We start from the raw sequence: 22,914 nt of genomic DNA, 5'->3' as shown, positions 1-22,914 counted from the left end.
TCCCTGGGCATCTAGAGAAATTGATTCCCTCAGATTGTCCAGGGCCGCCTGTCTGTCCCTGTTGGACGCCAACATGTCCTCCCTTACTGATTGGCAAATGGAGGCTGTTGCCTGCTCAAGTAGCTCCCTCTGCCACCCTGTCCATGGCTTGATCAATCATTTCTGATGATGCTGTTGGTTGGCCATACCATATATGGATTGCTCCCATACGGTATTGCCAGGTGGCGGGCGGCCACCGCGTTGGCGGGCACCACACCTGTCTGGGGCAAGGCGAACTGCGCCTCGCTGTGTCGGCACTGCCTGAGGCTGCAGGACTGCATTTCCCCTCTGATCTGCTGGCCCAGGAACAGGATCAGATGTTGCGGAGTGTGGCCCTGCATCCGTAACCACCACAGGCGCACCTACCAACACTGACATCCCCATTGTGGGCTTTACCCCTGGTGCAGGTGGGTCAGACAGAACAGTATCCCTTCCATGAACATATACCTGCGAATCCACATGGGTCTCATCCGAATCAACACTTGAAAAGAGTTCTGGGGAGGTGCACCCATATACAGCCCTGGAGAGAATGCCCTGCAGCAAGAGTGGGTTCTCACCCACCAACACACCACGTCCCCCACTCGTGCTCGGACGTGTCAGAGATCCCTCCTGGGTGAGCACCATCTCCTCACCCTCAACAGCATCAAGTGCGTCATCCTCTGAAAAAACATGAAAGACAGAAAATGGAAACAGGCATTAGCACCATGGCACACAAATAGGCCAGACAAGCTACAGGAAATGTACTTGATAGACACATGTCCCACATGACTATGTCCCTCACGTGCATGCACTGTCACTGAGTTGGAAGGGGAGGTAAATGTCAGACACTGATGACACCAAGATGGAAGGGCAACACATCAGATGCATGCTGGATAGCAGTGCCATCCACAGTTGGCATGTACCATAGGCATGTCATATTTGTGAGAATAGGGCAGAGTGATGTGCAATAGAACTGGGGGTATTCCTACAATCAGCCAGAACGTGCACAGCAAAATACGGAACAATGTTGTTGCATGTTGCCACTTCAAGGTCAACTGGCGCAATATAGTGGCAAATGCCTGCTGTGGCCAGAAGGGACACTGCAATACCCAAATCCCGGGGGGCAAAATGCATTGGATGAAGCACATGGGTGACCCAAACCACTCAGCCACACACCCCGTGACCTGGCACCCACCCTGGACCCCTCCCACATGCAACGTACACATGGATCACACACACATGCATGTGCACTCACCGGACAATGCCTCATAATCTGGAAGTTCTCCCACACCTTGGATCTGCTCCTCTGTGACGTAGGTCCCAGCGACATTCTCATGTGGAGTGAGCTCAATGTCCTCTACTGGAGACCCACCTCCAGTCACCAGAGTTGCGGCATGACTTGAGGCCAGCTTACTCTTTGCCCTGCGCTTCAGGTCATTCCATCGCTTGTAGCACTCGGTAGCTGTGCGCCTCATAAACCCAAGGGAACTTATGCTGTCCGCGACGGCCTGCCAGTGTGCCTGACGGCGAGCAGGTGTGATCCTAGACCCTGGAGTGCTCAACATTTCGGCGTCATGATCGGACACATACTGCACAAGTTGATTCAGTTCGGCATCATTGAAGCTAGGCTTCCTCATCGTGCCGGACTGTGTAGCCGTGTCTGGGGCATCAGCCTGTAGTGCACGTGCACTCTTCCTCTTCCTCTTGTAAGGTGGTGGGGACTGTGAGTGGCATATGCCGCTCTGGCCACTCGGGGCAGGAGCACCGGTGGACTGTGTCGTAGTGTGCAATGGCACACTGACCATCTGACTTCCTGCAGGCATTAGCTCGAGTGTGATAGTGGCAGGGGGAACCTCAGACTGACGGACTGGGACCAACACTGTCCTGGCTGGGAGAGTCAGAGCTGGGGTGGACGGAGCTGCAGCTGCCCCTGCAGCCTTCCCACCCCGCCTACTTGGGGCAGCAGATGACATGGCTGCCCCTGATACACGTGGCATGGTGACACTGACTGGCAGGGCCACCCGTGGCCTAGACTTGTGGACCTGGAAATCAGTCTCGGAGTCAGCCTGTGCCAGGTCAGGTGCCACAATGGACGGGTCCAACAAGGGCTGAGCATCGATGGTGTCAGCCACGTTTTCCTCAACCATGGGGGGGGGCATGGGTCTCCCTGACTGGTCCTCCACACGTGGGGTGCTAGGGGTAGCCTGCAAATCCCGGCCACGTCCCTACCGCGCCCACCACGCCCACCTCTTGAGGGTCGGCCACCTTTGCCACCCTTACCTCTTGCTCGCCTCCCAGACATGGCACTGATGTAGCTGTGCGTATGGGAGTAGCAGGGAAGTATTGTCCTGGGCAATTAGGGGTCAAAGGGGTAGGGTACTAGATGGTATTCGTACCCTAGTGCACTTGCAAGGCTGAATGGAACCCCTGGGGAAAGATGACGGGTCACGCAATGCACAGGCACCCCAATAACAGAAAATGACGTGCAAGCGACCCCTCGTAGACCACGTGCGTGTAAACAAAAACACGCACTACGCTGTGGCACCCAGAAACACAATAATGAACGTATGCGTGTCACACGCAGCCTACAATGACCTCTGAAGGGGTACGCGACACACGGGGCAAGCACTGTTGGAAAATAGGTGCGCAACTCACCGTCTGCCTGGAAAAAGTGCGTGAAGTACACGCGCGTGCGCGCGCACGCGTTGGCAACACCCCCGCCAATAGAAGAATTGTACGCTGTCTGAGGAGACAGGACTACAGGAGAAGTGAACGCTGTCTGAGGGAACAGGTCCAGAGAAAAAGAGAAAAAATAAAATCTGACAGAGGTAACAGGGAGTACGAACTCGAAACGCTGTGAAGTAATTCGCGTGTGAACCGACAAGAAGTACAGATTTCACCCACTCGCTCTCCACGAAAAGCACGTACAAGGAAATGACGTCCTACACGTACCTTTTAAACTGGACCACACGTCCAACGTCACTTCCGCGTATACGTGCTAAGGACCTATTACAAGTGCTGATACTAGGATGTGCAGTTCACGTCACAGACGCGCCTGCGCTGTAAGGGCCTTTGGTCCAATGGATTCGCGTACCCAGCCAATACGCGTGTGGTACTTCTCGCGCACCACTGGAATACACGCACCCAGCCAAAACGCGTGTGAAACTTCGCGCGCACCCCTGGAATACACGCACCCAGCCAAAACGCGTGTAGAACTTCGCGCGCACCCCTGAAATACACGCGCCCAGGACAATCGCGTGTGAAAACACCCGCGAGCCCCTGAAATACACGCACACGCTCCCCCAGGCCCGATCGCGTGTGAATCTTCTCGCGCACCCCTGAAATACACGCGCCCAGGACAATCGCGTGTGAAAACACCCGCGAGCCCCTGGAATACACGCACACGCTCCCCCAGGCCCGATCGCGTGTGAATCTTCTTGCGCACCCCTGAAATACACGCGCCCAGGACAATCGCGTGTGAAAACACCCGCGAGCCCCTGATATACACGCACACGCTCCCCCAGGCCCGATCGCGTGTGAATCTTCTCGCGCACCCCTGGAATACACGCGCCCAGGACAATCGCGTGTGAATACACCCGCGAGCCCCTGAAATACACGCGCCCAGGCCAATCGCGTGTGGGACTTCACGCGCACCCCTGTAATACACGCACACGCTCCCCCAGGCCCGATCGCGTGTGGGCCTTCTCGCGCGTGTAGGACTTTGGCGCACATTTTTTTCCTGCGCAGGGACGCTACCGCCTGCTTTCATGTGGCGGACATGTATGGGCCTGTGCGCGTCTTTGGCCGTGCGCTGTTTTTCCCTATTCGATTCCATGAATACGTGTTGTAGGCGAGCGTGTGGGCGTTCTGCGCACTTGCCTCCTGTACTTCCCCCGTGACGCCCACATTTTCACGAGTTGTTCCCCATTCTGCGTGTGACGCCCCGTGTTACGCCTACTTTTGTTCTGTGCGCCGCGCTATGTGCGAATTCGCTGTGGCCTTATCGCACGGCGTTTGATGACCTGTGCGCCAGCGTGCGCCAGCGTGCGCCGCACACTTTCTCAGCGCACATCCCACATTTCGCGCGTGCCCGTGCTTCCATGAATGGATGTGCGCTGTTTTCTGTGCGATTTTCTGCGATTTTTTCTGTGCCACTGCGAATCGCACGTTTTCGCACGCGTGCGCCGGTTTTTCCGCGCACATTATTTCCATGAATCGGCCTGTATGTGTTCATCTTATCCGCTAGAATAATTGCTGTGGTCCCCTTAGTGGAGTACGCAGTTAAGACCACAAAAACCTCTGAGATATAATTTAGGTAATGGAGCAAGTAAGAACCAGAAAAGGATTTGTCAAGATCTTATCATCTGCAATATTGTTGCATCATCACATTTGTGCGTTGATAGGATGACAGGAGGACTTACCCGCTCTGCCTGATGGAGAAATGTACTTGGCCATCCTGGTCAAAATGGGAAACGCGGTAAACACTCTTTCAAACTCTGCGACGCTCCGTGTAGTGGGTGGCATTTTGAGTGTTCTTGACTTCTGCTGACTCCGTCTCCAGACAAGTGTGGGCAACAAAGAAAGACTGCAAGGGTCCTGCAGGGGTGCAACAACACGGTCACCACTTGCGCACACTCCACCAGTAGTTTAACTTACACAGGATTTATTAGGTCAACTTTATGGTCCATTCCTAAGTGAGGTATGATTTTTTTTTCAAGTTGTGTAAATGAAAGTGAGCACTTTTTGTTAGTGTGTCAACATTGTTCTTCATTTCGCAAATTAAGTCAAATATGATCCCCACGTTTTCTGCTTGGTTTTCAGGTCTTGATTTTGCGCCTAGCATGTCATGTCAGTTGCAGGTGATGTGTATGTGTGTGTTTGTTAATGATTAACCGTGTTTCCATCCTTCCATCCTTAAAATAAAGTTTATTGCTATCCTCCATTTTTGCATAACAATAAGGCTGTCTGATATAATTTTGTTGTGCGCCGATTTTTTTAATAGTCTTAAAAGCTAACGTGCAATTGGCCTATGAATGAAAGAAACCAGCTTTCAGGTACCTCTGCAAAGCTTGCATTTTCACTACCCCTCGCCCCAAGACGCACCTCATCAGCACTTATCGTCTACATCCTGAATTTGTTTTATAAAGTTTCAAATTCTTAAGAATGTGATAATTCCACTTCTGAGCTTCACATATGCGTATTTCAATATTCCTGGTATTAATACGCTACTCATCAAGATTGACCTCATCCACATTTCTCATTGAGTTTATTTTGAAATGTTCACATTACTGATGTATGTAATCATTCAACCTACAGTAAATATTATCTAAAAAAAAATTAAAACGAGCAAAACCAGGTGTTGGTTGTGTGAAAGCCAGGTGGCAGGTCAATCCAAATCAGCGCACTGCCACCACCACGGTGCGCTGCTTGAAATAGTGTCAGATGCACACATTGGGCCTCAGTACAAGTTTGGCGATATCCTTGCCAGTAAAACCGTTAGGCTGCCACCAAACTTGCAATATTTTCCGGCACCCGCGAATGGGCAACTACCAGGGCATTCTGGCCCCGCCAGACCCCGTAATTATCCATTCGCGGGCGCCGGAAAGAAGATGCTCCACGGGCCGAATGGGAATGAGGAGTTCCGATGCACAGCCATCGTCTATAATGGCTGTGCTCGCGGGTGCCTTTCTGCCCGCCAGGTGTTTTCCGGTCCAAGAACTACAGTACCGGCAAGCTTACCGGTACCATAGTTCCCGGACCGGCAAACTCATAATGAGGCCCATTCTCTTCCCCTGACAGGGATGAAGCTGGCTGGGCAGGCATGAAGAACAGGATTTGTCTCAACAATCCATTGGATTTGGGATGTCTTCACTTGCTCCAGTATATTTACTGCACAAGACATTTTCAACCAGTGTTGTGTTTAGAGGGCCCAGAGAAGGTACTTCCGGCAGCAGGGAGGGATATCAGAACACATTTTTGATTTTTTAAAAGTTAGACCAGCTTAAAGGTAGACTGATTTCATGAGTGATCGGAAGAAGCGCCCCCTCGTCCATTAGGTCGCGGAAATGAAAGACCTCAGCTGAGCCTAAGGATTGGCTTGTATTGATCAGTTTTACACTTTTTCTCAATGAAGGTGTGCATTTTGAATCAAGATTGCAGCCTGCGCAAACTGAACTAGTTTTAGAGTAGCGTACTAGGCCACATGAAGAAGAAAGACAATGGTCCTCATCACAAGGTTGGTGGTAGACAGCTGGTACCTCCGATTACCTACCGGCAACCTCCGATTACCGTTTCCACCGCCCGATATCCTGGTAATATTGGGATATTACAGACGGCAGCAGAACTCCACAAGAAAGGGAACGCTGAAGCACTGGCACCGTTGCTTCAATGATTTATCTGCCGGTAGGTCACAGCATCTACCGGCAGACTTGGAGTGAGCCAGTCCGGAAAAGGTGCCAGTAATCTTCTTACCGGCACCTTATTTCCAGACCGTCAAACTCATAATGAGGGCCAATGACTCTTTACTGCATAGCTCTATATTGAAAGCATGCAGTTCTAACAGAGGCTCTAAAAGGACATGGACTCTGTACGCTCGAAGTCCTGTTCTGCAACATTATGTTATTTCCCTGGTATATTTTGCTTGCCTTTTTGGTTCAGTGACTGCTTTTTTCTCCAGTGTGTCATTTCCAGGACTTTAATGGTGATATAAATACATGTAATGTCCCCCTGAGAAACCCTAAAACTCCCAGGTCAGGGTCAATCCCTTTCACCAAGGAGATCACCCTGGTAGGCTATCTGTGCAGCTTGCTGGCTGTGGGCAGCTCTTCGTGTATTCTTAGATGGCTGTACACTGCTGCAGCTAGAGGTGTTGCTAGGGAGGCGGGGAGGGGGTTTAGAGAGCTATAGCTTTGGGTCTTTTGGTTGTAGCCCCGGATAGAAGCTCAGGGGATACAACCAAAAGGCTAGCTAGCCCCGGGTCCTGACAGTCCCGACATTAGCATAGACCCGGATCCTTTTCAGACCTCGCAACACTCCTGGCTGCAGCCTTATAATGGTGAGGTGGAAAGTCCCAGCCCTAAGCAGACCAGATAGGCCAGAAAATCCTGCACCCAAAAACAGAAGAGTGGAGGTAAATGACAAAGGCCTCTTTTATTAACAATACAGCTAAACCAGGGACAGCAGGAAACACAAATTGTCTCCGTGCTTTCATCCGCCTTGAGCTTCACAGCGGTTTATAAACATAAAACACATCACAATTTACGCCATATTGCACTCTTCGTTACAAAAACCTACAAGGTGGAGGGATTGGTTAGGGGAATCATCTATGTATATAATCCATAAGGGTTAGTCCTCTCATTGGTCATGCTCTATCTAATGGCTGCACCTGAGACCACCTCTAAATTGATAGCAGTGATTACATGTCATCTCTCCACTACTTGATTCGCCAGTACAATAGTTGCAAAGAAATCCTTAATTGAGGATGGGGATTGGTTGGCATCAGTTTCACCAACCTTGATTACTTGGCAGATCATCAGCACTTGAGCAACAATAATGGTAGGGGGAGCAACATCTATGTGCTACTATTCTCAATTATAACACGCCATCTCTGATTTCCTAGGCTATGGGCCAGGACATTCAGCTTTGAACTTGGCTCAGTCTTGTATCACTTGCTTTGAGAATGTGAGGGGAGTGAAGGCTCAGTCTATCTGAATCTGGGGTTAATGAATAGCCCCTGTTCCCCTACTATAGGTCACGTGCGAGGAGACTACATTTTAGATTATTCTGCTTGTCTTTTATTTGAATTTTAGCCCATATTAATACGTGCGTCTTTACCATTCCTATCCACTGGAGACTTGTTTGGACCATTCTTATTTTAGTATGAAGCCTTATTTAATGAGAACCTGCTTTTCAAGGGCTGTTTGCTTTTTCTTTAATCTAAGAGAAATATGCTTTTCTCTTGGGAATTATTATCTTCTGTTCTCCTTGGTGCTAGTCCAAGCCTCCCTTTTCTACCGTAACCTTGGCAGGAGTTGTGCAGCTACATTTCTGGTCTGCTCGGATCTGTGTCTGAAGCTGAGTCAGTGAGTTTTACTCTTCCTGCAGCTTCGATGATTCTCCGATGCTACTCAGTCACTCGAACGTGGCTGCGCCGTTCCTTTTATCCACAATGGCAACTAGTTACTGTTTTATTTCTGCATTTAAGCAAGCATTATGTGTATTCTTATGCATCTTGCATTGCAGCATATATTTTGAGTATATGTTTTCTAGTGTCTATTGAATGCAGGTACATTCTTCATGTCGAAATGCAGTGTGACCTAGTGTCTGTGTAACTACATGGTGAGTGCATGCCTGCTGCGTGTCTAATCCATCTACGTGTGTTAGTTTTGGCAATGATGTCACTTGCTCTCGTCATCTTTTGGTCACAGCATGTCCATGCCTGCTAAGGCTTGCCGACTCATCTCTTCCTCAGTCGTTCCGGGGTAATGCTGGTAGGGTTGTTTCAGTGAGTAGCATCTCTTTTGCTTGCGGTATGGCAGCGGAGAGGGGACAGATGCCATGAATGATGCGTATCTTTCATTTTTACGGAATAGAGGTGGGGGAGGGGACAATGCTATGAATGACGCATTCATCTGCCTCAGAGCAGTCTCTCCACTATTTCCGTGACAAAAAGGCTTGTTCCTTGTATGTTCCCCATAAGACAGTGGCCTAGATATGACAACAGGCCCAAATACGTTCAGGGACTTCAGGAGGCTCCAGGTTGGGAGCTCTGAGTATCTAAGACTGGATCTGGCCGATTGTATGGATGGGAGCCTTGGATTCATAGACACATCCGCCGCCATTGTGGTGCTCCAACAAGAAGCTCCGGAATGTTTGAATGTGGGGACCATCCCCAATTCGGTTGCCATCAAATATTCAATGGTGCACTTTACCTGACTGGAACCTGGATACGGATCCAGACGCCAAGACTGAAATAAAGATATTGCTTTTGGGAGCATACTAGTGTCCATTACTGGAACTTGTCCCAAAGGTGCTGAAGAGGAACTTAACTTGAGACGATGACAAAAGCTCAGCTGTGGCATATTTCCAGAACCTGCAGCCAATGATGAAGTATTGCTCGGAACTTTGCAACTCAGACTTCTTTACATGACCAGAGGGAACCACACCAGTCATCCTTTCCTTGGCTCAGGAACACCATGTAGGTTACCTCATTCTGGAACCCCATGTTACTTGAAAAGCATCTTGTGGATGGAGCACGGAATATCCCCCAAGGGCTGACAGTGTGTAGGATCTATCATCTAAATCTGCACAAGACTTGTGCATCATTCCTGGTACTTGGAGTAATCCCAGGCTTAACTGCTTATGAACTGCTTGGCCACTGCTGCACCACTTGGCCACTAGAATTGCTCTCCTGACTACCAAGTTACCTGCACAGTACCCGTACCCTAGCATATGGTTAATCCTTTTCTACTCCAGAAATGCTATTAAGGGTCTTTGAATTATCCACCTTGGTCAGGGGCCGCTGCCTGCATTCCCTGCTTGAACCATAACCTGCGCTATCCCTCAAAGGTTTGACAGCTCATTCACCCTACAACCACAAGTCTCTCTCTTTGCCATTGGCCAATAGCATGACATTGGGTGCAAGCTCTGTTATGCTGCAAGTTTTGCTGACTCTAGAGGATTTGAGAGCTCTACTTTGCGTCAACGGCTGAGCTTTCCTCTAAATTTTGCACCATTGGTTAATGTTGGGTTTTGTCTCAGTTGTTAAAAAAAGTCTAGCATTGGAGCTTGGACACAAAACGAAATACCCTGCATTGAGTGACTTCTGAGAATGTCACTGCCCTACACACTTCATACCTAAAACGTTATCAATCTGTTACCCCCGGGTGGATAGCACAGCGGCAACGTGCTCGCCTTGAAAATAAGCCAACACGGAGCCACACAGGTTCGATGCGCGGGTCCGCCCTTAGAATCCTATAATATCATACATTCTCTTTTTCCATCTCTGCGTGAAGCCCACAAAAAGAATGCATGTTCACAGATGTTAAGAAATAGTGACAGGCCACGCACTCTGATTGCCAGTCAAGTTTTCCTGCATTGACTTCTCCTCCAAACGCACGTTTTCATGACTCCATCAATCTTCAGGGAGGCTGTGTTTCTTTTCCTTTTCAGGCGTGTCTTCATTTCCTTTTCAGGTGTAGCAAATTAATTGACTTTAGTGTCTCTAAGGATTCTGGTACTTGTATTTCTCGCATTTAATTTCACTTGCAGGTGACTGGAAACAACTCCCTCCATGTTCCAGGAGTCCTGGGCTCACAAGGCAGTGCAGCAGGGCCATCATGCCTTACATTGGAGAGCCACAACCATGGCTTTACCCCTCCCCCCATCAAGGGGAAGATTTGTGCTATGGAGGGAGTTGTTTCAAGTGTGAAAAATACAAGTACCAGAATCCTCAGAGCTAATTAATTTGTTACACCTGAAACAGAAATGCAGACCCGCCTGAAAAAACACAGAAACTCAGCCTCCCTGAAGATTGATGAAGTCATGAAAACGTGCGTTAGGAGGAGAAGCTAAAGACTGGTAACAGAGCGCCTGCCTTCACATCTTTAAACATTGTTCACAGATGTATCTTGTGAACTATACTTTGAATGAATGATCATTATTTGTAAAGAACAAAGGCAACCCAAAAAGGTATCACAGCGCTGTACATCACAAGGCAATACCCATTGTTAACTAACCAGCGTTAGAAAGGAACAGGTTTCAGTCCTTTCCGAAACCTGCAGTGTTGCTCAGATTGCCAGAGCACAGGCGGAGAACATTCCAGTATGTCACCACATGAACTTTAAATGAACAGGTATAACGTTTATTCACTGACAGTCATTATTTCGCAGGATTGTTTGTTCCGATTTGTTTTTTAAACAAATCAAAAAATGTATGGGAGTGTGGTCAAGGGTATATAAGGACTTGGTTGGGGTAGGGAATAATGTGAAATTAATAGAGCAGGGGGTTTCGGGGGGAACCCCCCTAAAATTAAAAGTCGATGATGCTTTTCAAAAATGAAAAGTCAGAGAAAAAAATATCGAAAAGAAGACTGTTGATGAATGAACATAGAACCAGTGAACGGCCCAACGTGGCTGAACGCTTAAAGCATAGTACCACTAGAAGGCATTGACTAATTAATCAAAGACTCCTCTCTGGATTGCTCCATTTCACAAGTGCCTGGAAGTAGAACAGTGCCTTGCCATACCCTGTTCTATGAGCCAAAGATAGTACTTTAAAAATGTTGCCTGCCCTGAATTGAAAGCAGTGCAACCTTCTCAAAATAGGTGATGCATGTGCCTAGCCGAGCAAATTGGTGACAACCCTCGAAGCCATGAAGACCACGTGGCAATTGTCAAGTTTCGAGCCAATAATGGACTGGGCAATAGTGGCACAATTAGCTTGTGATAGAAAATGATGAATCTGTTGCAGAAGTAGTAACATGAATCCAGAGGAACTGATGATAGTGTTTGCTTGTAAAGTCATAGTTATCGATGAGTCAGAAACTACGCCCGAGGATATGACACGGTCTGAGGTGTGCATTTAAGTGTACGGAAGAGAAAAGTGGTTATGAAGCTCCCCCACGTTTATTCTAATCAAGTGGGTTGTAAGTAGCAGACATTCGGTTTTTGATTGGTTAAGACTTAGGCAGCTCTCCATCATCCACAATTCGTTGTTAACAAAGAGCTTCTTAATTCACTTGTGGGTGCCATATGCACAACATTATAAAGGATGGATGATGAACAGGAATCCTAGGGAACACTGTGCTTCAAGGCTTCCATGTGTTAAAATCATGGCAAAATGGCTGTTTACACAAAAAGTCGCAGCAAAAAGGCAGTGGTTTTGCCGCCACAATCTATGTGAAGGATGCAGGGGACACCCCGCAACCCACGCTCTCCTTAAATGGTATAATGGGGTACACCTTTACCGGGTCAAACCACAACATTTTTGCTGCATTTTCTGTAAACGCAATATTTTTGCCGCGATTTTATTACTGCATACCGCTTCAAGGTAGCTGGAAAGGATTCGAAGGGATGAAGTTCCACCTTGAAACATTTTCCAGCAGGAAGAACAAACACCACCTCCTAGTATTAGTGTTCAGTTCTATCCACAGGTACCCGATGGTCTACTCTATCGAATGCAGCCAACATATCAAGGAGCATTCTGGTCCATCCCTTACTGAGTAGCACTGTAACATTTTACTAACCTGCTCCCCCCTTTACTGCTATGTTTGTTCCTGGGAGAGCCCAGCATCCAGGGAGTCATCCTGCAACCTAGCTGGCGGGTGCTCTTGTTTGCCCTATACACAAGGCTTAGGAAAATCCTCCCTACATCCTTTCACTACCTCATCAGGTATCCCCAGCAATGGTTAGGTTTTGCTGGGTGAATCAGTGCTATTACAGTCAGATCAATGGATTTAGCATTGCAGATCTTTGCATTGCTGTGAGCCGGGAAGTCCTAGGTTGTACTTCTGATACAGGATCTGCTGTTTTCTCTTTTACACTAATTTGTTTACTGGCTTTAACCCAGTAAGCCCTCCTCAAATTCCTCATCGGGAATGCCCATTGCATATGTGCCCTCTCAAGGTCTTACATCTAGTAGGGTTAGTGTGCCTGCCAGACTGCGATGGCAATGGCTGTGCAGGATCCAGTGGTTGGTGAAGGTCTATTTGAATGGTAGTGGAATATAGCCCGACACATTCCCTGTATGGTTCTTCTGGGAACACCTGTGAACATCCAGTAGTCTCCAAAAGCCCAACTTTGAGTGCTGCAATAGCAAGTAAGATACAGAACAGAAGTTGCTGTCATTGATCCCAGGAAAGCAAGGCAGGATCAAAGAATGTAGGCGGTGTCACTAAGTGTGAGGGTAGGACGAAGAGCATGCCAGCTTCATCAGAGGACATGAGAAGAGGGCACATGAACTGTGAAGCTCTGGAACTGGCTGTTCGTAAATACATAAAGTATACAACAGAAAACAAATATTAATCCTGGGTAGCAATGTTTGATTGGAGTAAGAGGTGCACTGGTAGATAAGGGGATTCCAAGTGGGACAGTGTAAGCCATTGGATCAAAGCCAGCAAGCTATCCTTAATAGCAGGCAGAGGGCAGAGTCACAGCTGGGACATGCAGAAGCGTCCCGGTAAGGGACTAAAGCTGGATGAGTTCTCTGAGACTGCGAAGACTTCAACAGGCTAGGAAGAGGTAAAAGAAGCCTCCCCGTTATCAATTCTGGAGCTGCGAGCAACCCAGGAGTCACACTGTTTATATGTACGAAGTGGACTGATTCCGAAGTGGAGCAGACAGTCAAAGCGGAAAGAATGTACAAAGATCGAGAACAGAACCGGAGAAACTGGACAGGGTTCATTACGAGTATGGCGGCGTGGGACAAGAGCAGTGGTAACGGAATTTCCTCTACTTTTACTGCTCTGCCAAACTACGAACATAGTCCTGAAATGGGTCAAGTTACCTCCAGCATCATGGTGGAGCTAAATACTCCACCTTTCCGCCCAAAAATCGGCGAAATCGGTAATTCCGCAGTTGGTAATTCTGCCGAAATCCCCAATGGAGTCCTATGGACACTAAACTAATGGGGACTAACACTGACACCACCACTTGTAATCCAGCAGTAAATTCGCTGGACCAAGTGACGGTAACAGTAATTCTGTTGGGCGGTATCCCAGCAGATTTACCTTTGGAATATCGCCCAACTCGTAATGAGGCCCTAATTGGTACTAAGCTTTATCCAGAAGGGAAGTTGCCACGTACACACAAAAAAAGATGACAGAAAAAGATAGTAAAATGTGGTTGAGTTTGTTGAGCATGTCAAGCTGGGAAACTAAAGTCTGAGGGATGGTCAGGCAGGTGGACAGTTGCGTGGCTTCCTAGTGTCACAGCTTCCACGTGCTGGCCACCATTTTAGAACAGTTTTTTGTACTTGTCATGAATGGATAGGTTACAAGTATGTGTTCTGTAGGTACAGTCTCGTGTGATCTCTCACAATTCTAATATAAGGTGTAATCTTGGAATGGTGTATGAAATTAAACAATATGGCCACAATCCCAATTACGTATATCTAAATCATAGACAGTATTGCCACAAAGTCAATTAAGTGCGCTCATGACAAACAATGTACACAAAAATCAAGATATGTTGAAAAGGACAGTATACCCCATATCAACAGCAGTATACAGAGGTAAAGAGACATATACAACGTGTGAACAATGTTTGATGGACCATGTTGTAATAGCAAATATGTTCAAATAAAGAAAGACACATTCCCAGGCTGATTCTGTAATTTCTCTTAAACTCTTCCAAACGAGGATGCTTGGTGTACTGGATTCCATGGGTCATCTGTGCTTGACCTGATACAGCGTCTGGGGGTTAGGACAGTATATCATCTTATGCAACTTATGTGGAATATTCCAATTGTATACACTCCAGAGAATGTATACCTCTATATATCCAACGTTTTCCGTGTGAGCAAATACGTGCAAATTATATGCGCTTCAGACTCAACTAGTTCCACACTAGTGAGTGGATAAACCACTGGAAAGACCACATTACATACCCACAAAACAATCTGTACTGCAGATTCTGTGGTACTGAAGAGACATGTGAAACCCTGAGAGATCTGGTTACTATGTGTCCATGCTTTGCAAATATATGGATTTCATGTTTCAAAGAGATACGTGGTGGCCCCACTGAGGTGTCCAGGAATATGTTATGGTGTCGACTTATGTGGGGCGACAATGTATCTCTTATTTTGGCTTTGAATCATTGTTTACATTTTGTATCAAATGAATTGGATATAAAAATGAAATAAGTAATGTATGATTTTGTGATAAGCATAGAGTGTAATGTGACAGGCTTGGTTCGTTAATTTGCTCTGTTCTTGTCAGTTTTCGTTTTTTTCCCCCCTTGTTTTCTTTTTTTGATCATGTGGATGTTGTATCCCTTTTCCCCTCTAATATATGTGATTCTTCTTTTTTATTATGTTGTGTAAGGTTTTTTGTGAACCATAAATGCAATAATAAAATAAAAAAGAAAGAAAGAAACATTCCCACATTTTTCTGACCCAGAACAGACAGGGTTTGTTTTATTAGTGGCTATTATTTTGCTGATTGAGTATCTTGTGCCCCACTTTTTTATTAGGGTGTAGGGCTTTTCCATGTAAGCTACTGTTAAAGTGTTTCTACTTTTTCTTGTGTCCTATCGTTGTTGCGTTCATCAGGCTCGAACAGGCCTAAAGCGATAGGGCAATGCCCGAACCAAAAATGCAGAATGCGGGTGTGGACCAGTTTTTGGGGTCAAAGTGGGAATAAGTTACTTCACCATACGGTTAGTAGTTTTGACCAGTGTTACTGAATAAATATTGTTTAGAATGCACAATTTGCATCACAGTTGATCAAAATCCTCCCGCTTCGGTAACTACTCAGTCTGTCAAAAAAGGAATGAATAGCCATTTGCAACGGTGGGCCACTTTTTCATTGGGTGCCCGAGACAATTGTATGCACCAGTCGGACCTTGGAGATCATGCCGGGGTTCGTTTTTTTCCCATACACATCATAATTTGCTGGCAGGGACATGGTCGCCCCTCCTATGCTGTTTGTGTGTTTCGGCATGAAGCAGGGTCGCGGCAGTGGTTGAAGTGAGCGGGAACGGTCGGGAGCGGTTTTCCACTACTTTTATTTTTTAACTGTTAACAGCTCTACTGCTTTTTGCAACCATTTTCACCATTCTGGAACTGTTCTTTGGGAAGGTAAAGCACACTACTCCATTTTACCACCAGATATCAGTTACAGCTCAACTGAAATCTGTTTCAACTCAATTGGCTGTCAACCAGCATGGCTGCCACCCTTGAAAAATGTGTTGAAAGTTGATCCTTTCGTTCCTACTCTGTCCTCCACTGGAGTCACAGTTCCACTACTTTTTTTGCACACTTCTATCACCGGGTGGCGGGGGAGTGTAAGGATCGCACCTGCCTCCTCATCCACTATGTGCGGAGAATGCACATACCTCCATGCCGCATAGATACTAATGTGGGCGAAGTGGCTGGAATCCGAGTGGAATTCTGCCTGGTTTTTGCACCTCCCAAAGCCAGACTGAATTCATTGGGTTTCATATTAATTCCATCTGCAATACACGGACATTGCAGACACTATGTAGGCTTGGGTTTAGGAATGGGTGTAAAACTGCACAGAAACAAGAAAGAGGACGTCTAGTTTTCCATGGAGAATTAACACCCATTCATGAAATCAATCAAAATTGCATGTAGGGACAGTTTATGTGTAAGTGTGTTTGTAAGTGATACTCTACATGCAATACAGGCATAATGAAATGACCTTGTATGTCTTCTTCCAATTTGTGGAGGGGATGGTGTGCAATGTTCTATTTTCCTATCAGATGATTCTTTTAATTTATTACATTTGTACAGCGCACGAAAACCCAAAGGCATCAAGGTGCTGTGAGCATAGAGGCATGGTTAAAGATACGTACAAGTTAGGTATGCACATGTGGTTCCAAGTCAGACCAGTTCAGTCAAACAGAAATGTTTTTAGTTTTTTTCTGATGATAGAGAGTTCTCCATTCTGAGATAGGGTGGGAGGGAGTTCCAGAGTGTGGTGGCTTGGGCGGAGAAGCTTGATCCTCCTGCTCTGGTTCCTCTGAACTTAAGTGTGTGCAGGAGGTTGCCATAAGCAGTTCTGGTGGATCTGGAAGAGGTTGGTTTGGTGATACGCTTGAGACGTATTGGGGAGCAGTGTTATTGATGCCGCGGTCTGTCAAGGTACCAATTTTGAAGCAGATACAGTCTTTCACTGGCAGCCAGTGGGCGTGTCTCCTGGCTTGAGAAATGTGGTCTGATTTTCTTAGGCCCAGGGCAGGGCAGAGGGCATTGTTTTGAACAGTTTGTGGTTTATGCAGGTTACCTTTGCAGGTGCCAGCGATGAGAGAGTGGCAGTAATAAAACTTGGAGCAGATGGTGGGTCGGGCGTTGTTGATGCTATTGTAGGTGGAGAGGTACGGGCGGCATCCGTTTATGAGTTTGGCGGTATATCCTGATGTGTGCATAGGAGGGCATTGCGCGATGCTGGCATATGTGGCTGAGGGCCAGGTGGGAGTCGTGTGTATAGGTAGGTGTTGAGGGGGGCTGGCATAAGTGGGTGCGCAAAGCAGTTTGGTGTGGGAGGTGGATGCGAGAGGGGTAGAGGGAGGGTAGAAAGGGGATGGAGAGCGATGGGTGGATGAATGAAGTGCAGTATAGGCAGATGAAGAGTAGTGAGCTAGCGCATAGGGGCTTATCTTGGGCTTTGGGTGGATATTAGGGAGGTGCGAGCGCTGGGGCTGGCCATGGGCCTGTAGTGGTTAGGGTGGATAGAGCGAGCATTGCAACAGGCTGGAGGGATGCTGTTGTATTGCTAAAGATTAGGAGTGCACGTGGACCTTTAGTGCCAAACACCTGCTGCGCTTTGATGCAGAGGCTTCGGTAGGCCGGTTATAAAGGCAGGAAGGCATCAAGCATCGAGGCGTAGGGTGCGTGGTATAGTAGTAGCGAACATCGATCGGGCAATGTAACCCAGCGGACCTGCAGAGCACGACACCGCTACCTTGGCTTGCACAGGCTTTGCAGCAGAGGGTTCGGCAGGCTGGTTTTAAAGGCAGGAAGGCGTCAAGCGTCAAGGTGTAATGTGTGTGGCATAGTCGTAGCGAATGTCGATTGGGCAGCGTAACCTGCGGACCTGCGGTGCACAGCACGGCGCCCTTGACCTGCGCTGGCTTTGCCACGGAGGGTTTGGTAGGCCAGTTTGAAAGGCAGGAAGGCATCAAGCGTCGAGGCGTAGGGTGCGCAGAGTAGTCATAGTGAACGTCGATCAGGCAGCGTAACCAGTGGACCTGCGGCACACAACACCAAACTCTTGGCCTGCGCGGGGCTTTGCCATGGAGGGTTCGGTAGGCGGGTTTTAAAGGCAGGAAGGCATCAAGCATCGAGGTGTATGGTGTGTGGTGTAGTCATAGCGAACGTCGATTGGGCAGCGTAACCTGCAGACCTGCGGCTCCCAACACCACGCCCTTGGCCTGCGCAGGCTTTTCCTCAGAGGGTTCGGTAGGCCAGTTTTAAAGGCAGGAAGGCGTCAAGTGTCGAGGCGTAGGGTGCGTGGCATAATAGCGAACAGCGATCGGGCAGCGTAACCTGCAGACCTCCGGCGCACAACACTGCGCCCTTGGCCTGCGCAGGCTTTCATGATGCCCTGTGCCCTGTGATGCGCATGATGTGTTTACTTGCACATTCTTCTCCTTCTGGTTGTTTAGGGAGAAGATAGCTGGTCATGTGTACTGCGTTCTCGCAGGAAGGTATCCACCCTTTGAAGCATGGCTGAGTGATGCAGTGTGGAATGTTGGGATGAGTGATGAAAGCGATTGTGCGTGGATGTTCTGAGAGCGGAAGTTGCAGCAGTGCTGAAGTGGTAGTTGATGTGTCAGCGGTTTGTCCTAAATGTACTTCAGATATACAAAAAGAATACACAATTGGTTCCAACCCCTCTCTTGTTCTCCCATGGTAAACATAAATGGTGTTGTATTTGATTGCTTTGAATCAATAGTTGTGTCTTCTGCTGTGCAGACTGCCATCTTTTTAAAGAGTTCTTGAAACAAATGATGTTATGCCACACAATGTGTGACTCTAGCCCTCTTAAAGCTTTATACACACTTTAAGTGCACAATGAACTTTATTGTGGGGCCTTCTGCAGAGGCTGATGTCCTTCTAGCTGTGAACATGTTATCCTAAAGATCATCTTAAATAAGTAGCTCTGGGATGGAATCAGCTGAGTGTTTCTGCGAACTTTAAATGCACGATATTGTGGGGTCTATTGTAATGATTGATGTGTCGCCAGCTGTCAAAATGTCATAACTGCGCTGAGCAACACGCGTTCGATACCCGGTCCCCCGGGTCTAATTTTAATTCTGGTGACTTTCACCGAATCCATATGAAACGTCCCCCTCCTCCCCCACCGTCACCCCCAAAAAAGAACACACCTTTTTGGGAAAGTCGTGTGTTGTTTTGTCAAAGTGGCGTTGGGTGACAAAGTTATAGGGGTTCTTAAAATGTACGTTTTTCCGTCATTCTCAGGGGCAACACGTTTACAATGCAGAAGCAACACAGGTTCGAATCCCTGTCCAGGACTTGGAGACTGGTCTTAGGCTTTTATAAAAGATTAATTAATTCTTTATAGCCACTATTTCTGTCATGCCTACAGCCTAAATCGCTTGATGGATTTGCATAAATGTTCAAGAGGATTGTCTATCTTGCCCTGAAAATGTGGTTTCACAAATATGGCATAAATCTGTCCGGTGGTTTATTTCAAAAGTGCCACAAATAGTCAAAAATGTTTGGGTTTGATTTGCTGGCGTACTTCTGCGTTTCCACATTGACAGACTTTTTTGGACAAGTGATTGAGTTCCTGGAAAACATATGATTTGGCTGGTTCGAGGCACTGTAAAACGTATGATGTGGCTGGTTGGAGGCACTGGAAAACGTATGATGTGGGTGGTTGGAGGCACTGGAAAACGTATGATCGGGCTGGTTGGAGGCATTGTAAAACGTATCATGTGGCTGGTTGGAGGCACTGGAAAACGTGTGATGTGGCTGGTTGGAGGCACTGGAAAACGAATGATCTGGCTGGTTGGAGGCATTGTAAAACGTAAGATGTGGCTGGTTGGAGGCACTGGAAAACGTATGATGTGGCTGGTTGGAGGCACTGGAAAAGGAATGATCTGGCTGTTTGCAAGCACGTCAGATTTTTGAAACGGTCGCCACTGGTCATGGACTTTTGTCCTCAGTGATGTCATTTATGATGTAATTGATGATGTCATATGTGATGCAATGGGAAGCATCATGAGCTGTGCAGCACTGTGGCTGAGGTAGGGTTGCGTTAGGAAACATAACTGGTGAAGTTTTTTTGTTTTTTGTTCTTGTGCTGCAACCATAACATCCGTTTATCAATAACGTTTCTCTTGAGGCTGCAGAATGGGAGGAGGTCTTCATGGTGCTGTCAGTGATGCCATGGCCTGCGCTCTGTGGCACCTAATGCCCTCTGACGGTATTAGCATAATTAACCTAAAACATTTGGCCTAAAACATTTGATCTAGTTTTTTTTACCTTTTTTCAGTCAAATCTAATTAAATATATATATGGGGGTGGGTAAGGGTAGAGATTAGGTTGTGGGGGGAAGTAGGGGGTAATTGCAGGGGGTCCCCCCCTGCATTTGGACCAAAAAAAGGTCAAATTAATTTGATCAAATGTGATTAGGTCAAATGTTTTAGGTCAGATAGACCCAAACCCCTCCGACATCTCTGGAGATGTTATACCTCTGTCGTTTGGCTTGAAGCTTCACTGAGATGCTAGGAGTTTGCTTTTAACCAACTGGGCTTGAGGCCAGCGGTGCCTCGATTTTCAGCCTTTTGATTTCAGCTTTGATAGGTCATGTGAATTATTTCTTAAAAGCAAACTTAGGACATACTGTGGGTGGGAGCACAGCCCTGTTAATAGCTCTTTCCTTAAGATCCGCAAGGATATTGGTGTGGTTGAATGCTGTTTCTGCCTGTATGAGAGAGGGGCAAACTGTTGATGAATGTCGGGGAGATAACAGAACAATTCAAACTCTAGGGGCAGATTACAGACATTTTGCACTAGTGCAAGTCACAAAGGCACGGTATTAGCACTAGGGTAAAGTGTGCCCTAGTGCAAAAAACATTGCGGTCATATTAGAAAACCTTTTCACTATGACAAGTGCACTGTTGCATGTTATTAGCACTAGGGAAAAGTGTGCCCGTGGACAAAAACCTATTCGTGCAATGCTTTTTTAGCAGTAGGGTACATTTTGCCCCCCTGGTATAACATGCATTGAAAGTATATGTTTTTTGCACTAGGGTAATTTTTACCCTATTGCTATAACCAGGTTTTCTAGTACGACCTCAATGTTTTTTTTAACTAGGGCAAACTTTCTCCCAGTGCTAATACCGTGCAAAATTGCACTTGCAGCGGTGCAAAGCTTTTGCATTTGGCCCCATACCTGTGCATGTGCTTGGCGCTGTTTATTTTCAGCTGAGTTCACAGGAGGACCAAGTGGAATCGGGGCCATAGAAATGAGGCCGAATTTCAACTCAATAACTGACGCATTTCATATTAAAACAACGTGTACCTTTTTGGGGATTTCTGCTCGTTTCGCTTTTCTATATCAACGCTACCAGAGCCTCTAGGACGCACAGTGAACAATTTTGCAAGCAGCCAGTACAAATGAATACATTTCGATTTTTAGGAATAATAATAACATTGTGGTAAATTGTGGTTCTACTGTATTTCGATGCATTCGGTGGAATATGCTATATTTCCTCTAGAGGGAGTTAGAGTACAAGAAATAATTCAAAGACCGGGAAAGCTGAAACTCGTTAAAATCAAAACCTCTGACAAACACACACTGACCTTGGGTTATACGGCGGCCCAAAAAACCTTTCATCTATATAAGTTGAGGCCACGGAGGGTGGCGCCATAGTCTCAGGGAGTACGAATATGTAAGACAAGAGCGGTACACCCCATTTCGGCGCCGCCGGTTCGGCGCGGGCTGATTCGCCGTGCCAGTTCGGCGCGGCCAGTTCGTCGACGGGATGTTTCAGCGCTGGGATGTTTTGGCACGCCGCACACCAGTGCACATCGCCTGCTGTTTAGGGAAACGTTCAGTGCAGCGCACTGAAAGTGCGAGTTTCAACCTCATCCCACACTATTTTAAAATGAAGCGGTTCTAGAGCAGGCGATGTGCACTGGTGTGTGGCGCACAGGGCAGATTAGATCTGCCGGGCTCACGAGGGTGGGGGCTGTGCTGCTCTGAGCAGACTGCTCCGAGCAGCACAGCCCACACCTTCGCGGGCCGGCTGTGTAGTCTGCGTGGCTGTGGTGGCAGGACATTTATGTGCGGCCAGTTCGGCGCGGGCTGCCGCGCCGAACCGGCTCCTACACCGAACCGGCCGCGCAGTAATGTCCTGCTCCGAGTCTACTGCTACAGTCTGAAAGTGTCTGCTTGCTGTAACGTGGGCTGATTTTGCATGCGGCAACTATGCTTCAATATAGATCTCGTTGGTAGTGTCCTGCCTGAAGCTGAGTTATTACAACATATCTGTGAGTTTCCTGGGCAACCCCCTGTGTCTGGTGGGAGCGCAGTTCTGTTGGCCCATTTCCTACGCTGCTTTAATCTGGACTAAAATGCCTGAGGTGTCCCGATCATACTTCGAACATTAACTTGGTGGATTAATGCAGCAGCTGCATACAGGGTGTGAGTCAGTATTATTGGGGAGTAGGGAAGCGGTCAGGGGCGGATCCAACTTCAAAATATTGAAGGACAGTTTTAAAAATATGGGTCGTGGGTCGCGAGTCTTGCCATGAGTGATCACCCCACAACCAACAACCCTTCAACTCACTGCATATCCATTCTTAGTTGTACCGTTATTTTGTGTACTCTGGCCTCGGTAACGCTCATACGAAAGCTGTCTCTCTGATTCTCGAATGTCTTGAAAATGTTGAGGAAAAATATTGAAGCATAGGGACCAGTGATGATAAGATACTTTTGCTAGCAATCAAACAGGACACCTTCTCGAGGTGATGCGAGGTAACTAAAGGTCCCATCAGTAGCAAGCAACCCTGTGTCAATATCTCACCAGGATCAGGATGTTTTTCCTGCAGGTTACACATAGAGAGCTGCAATACGTGCATTAACCCATTGCACTGGCAGTCCTCGCACCCTGAGACCTGCAGGCTGAACATCTACTTCACCTGCCTTTGGCCCATCCGATCCATCTTTCCCTTCACTTCAGA

At 47.4% G+C, this 22,914-nt stretch overlaps 1 long non-coding RNA gene across 2 annotated transcripts in view; it reads right to left on the bottom strand.

Moving 5' to 3' along the window:
- Positions 1 to 21,869, bottom strand: part of LOC138528441 (uncharacterized) — a 78,983-nt gene extending 57,114 nt beyond the window's left edge. For both annotated transcript variants that reach the window (XR_011284143.1, XR_011284144.1), the window contains exons 1-2: positions 21,532 to 21,869; positions 4,440 to 4,614 (exon numbers count right to left, since the gene is read on the bottom strand). This is a non-coding gene — a long non-coding RNA (uncharacterized lncRNA). The remainder of the gene's footprint in view (positions 1 to 4,439; positions 4,615 to 21,531) is intronic.
- Between the last annotated feature and the right edge of the window lie 1,045 nt (positions 21,870 to 22,914).

This window comes from Ambystoma mexicanum, chromosome 7q, assembly GCF_040938575.1.
Source record: "Ambystoma mexicanum isolate Mex_15411 chromosome 7q, UKY_AmexF1_1, whole genome shotgun sequence".
NCBI classification, from domain to species: Eukaryota; Metazoa; Chordata; class Amphibia; order Caudata; family Ambystomatidae; genus Ambystoma; species Ambystoma mexicanum.
Note: the sequence above shows the minus strand (reverse complement) of the source record. Positions and strands in the feature narration are given on the sequence as shown.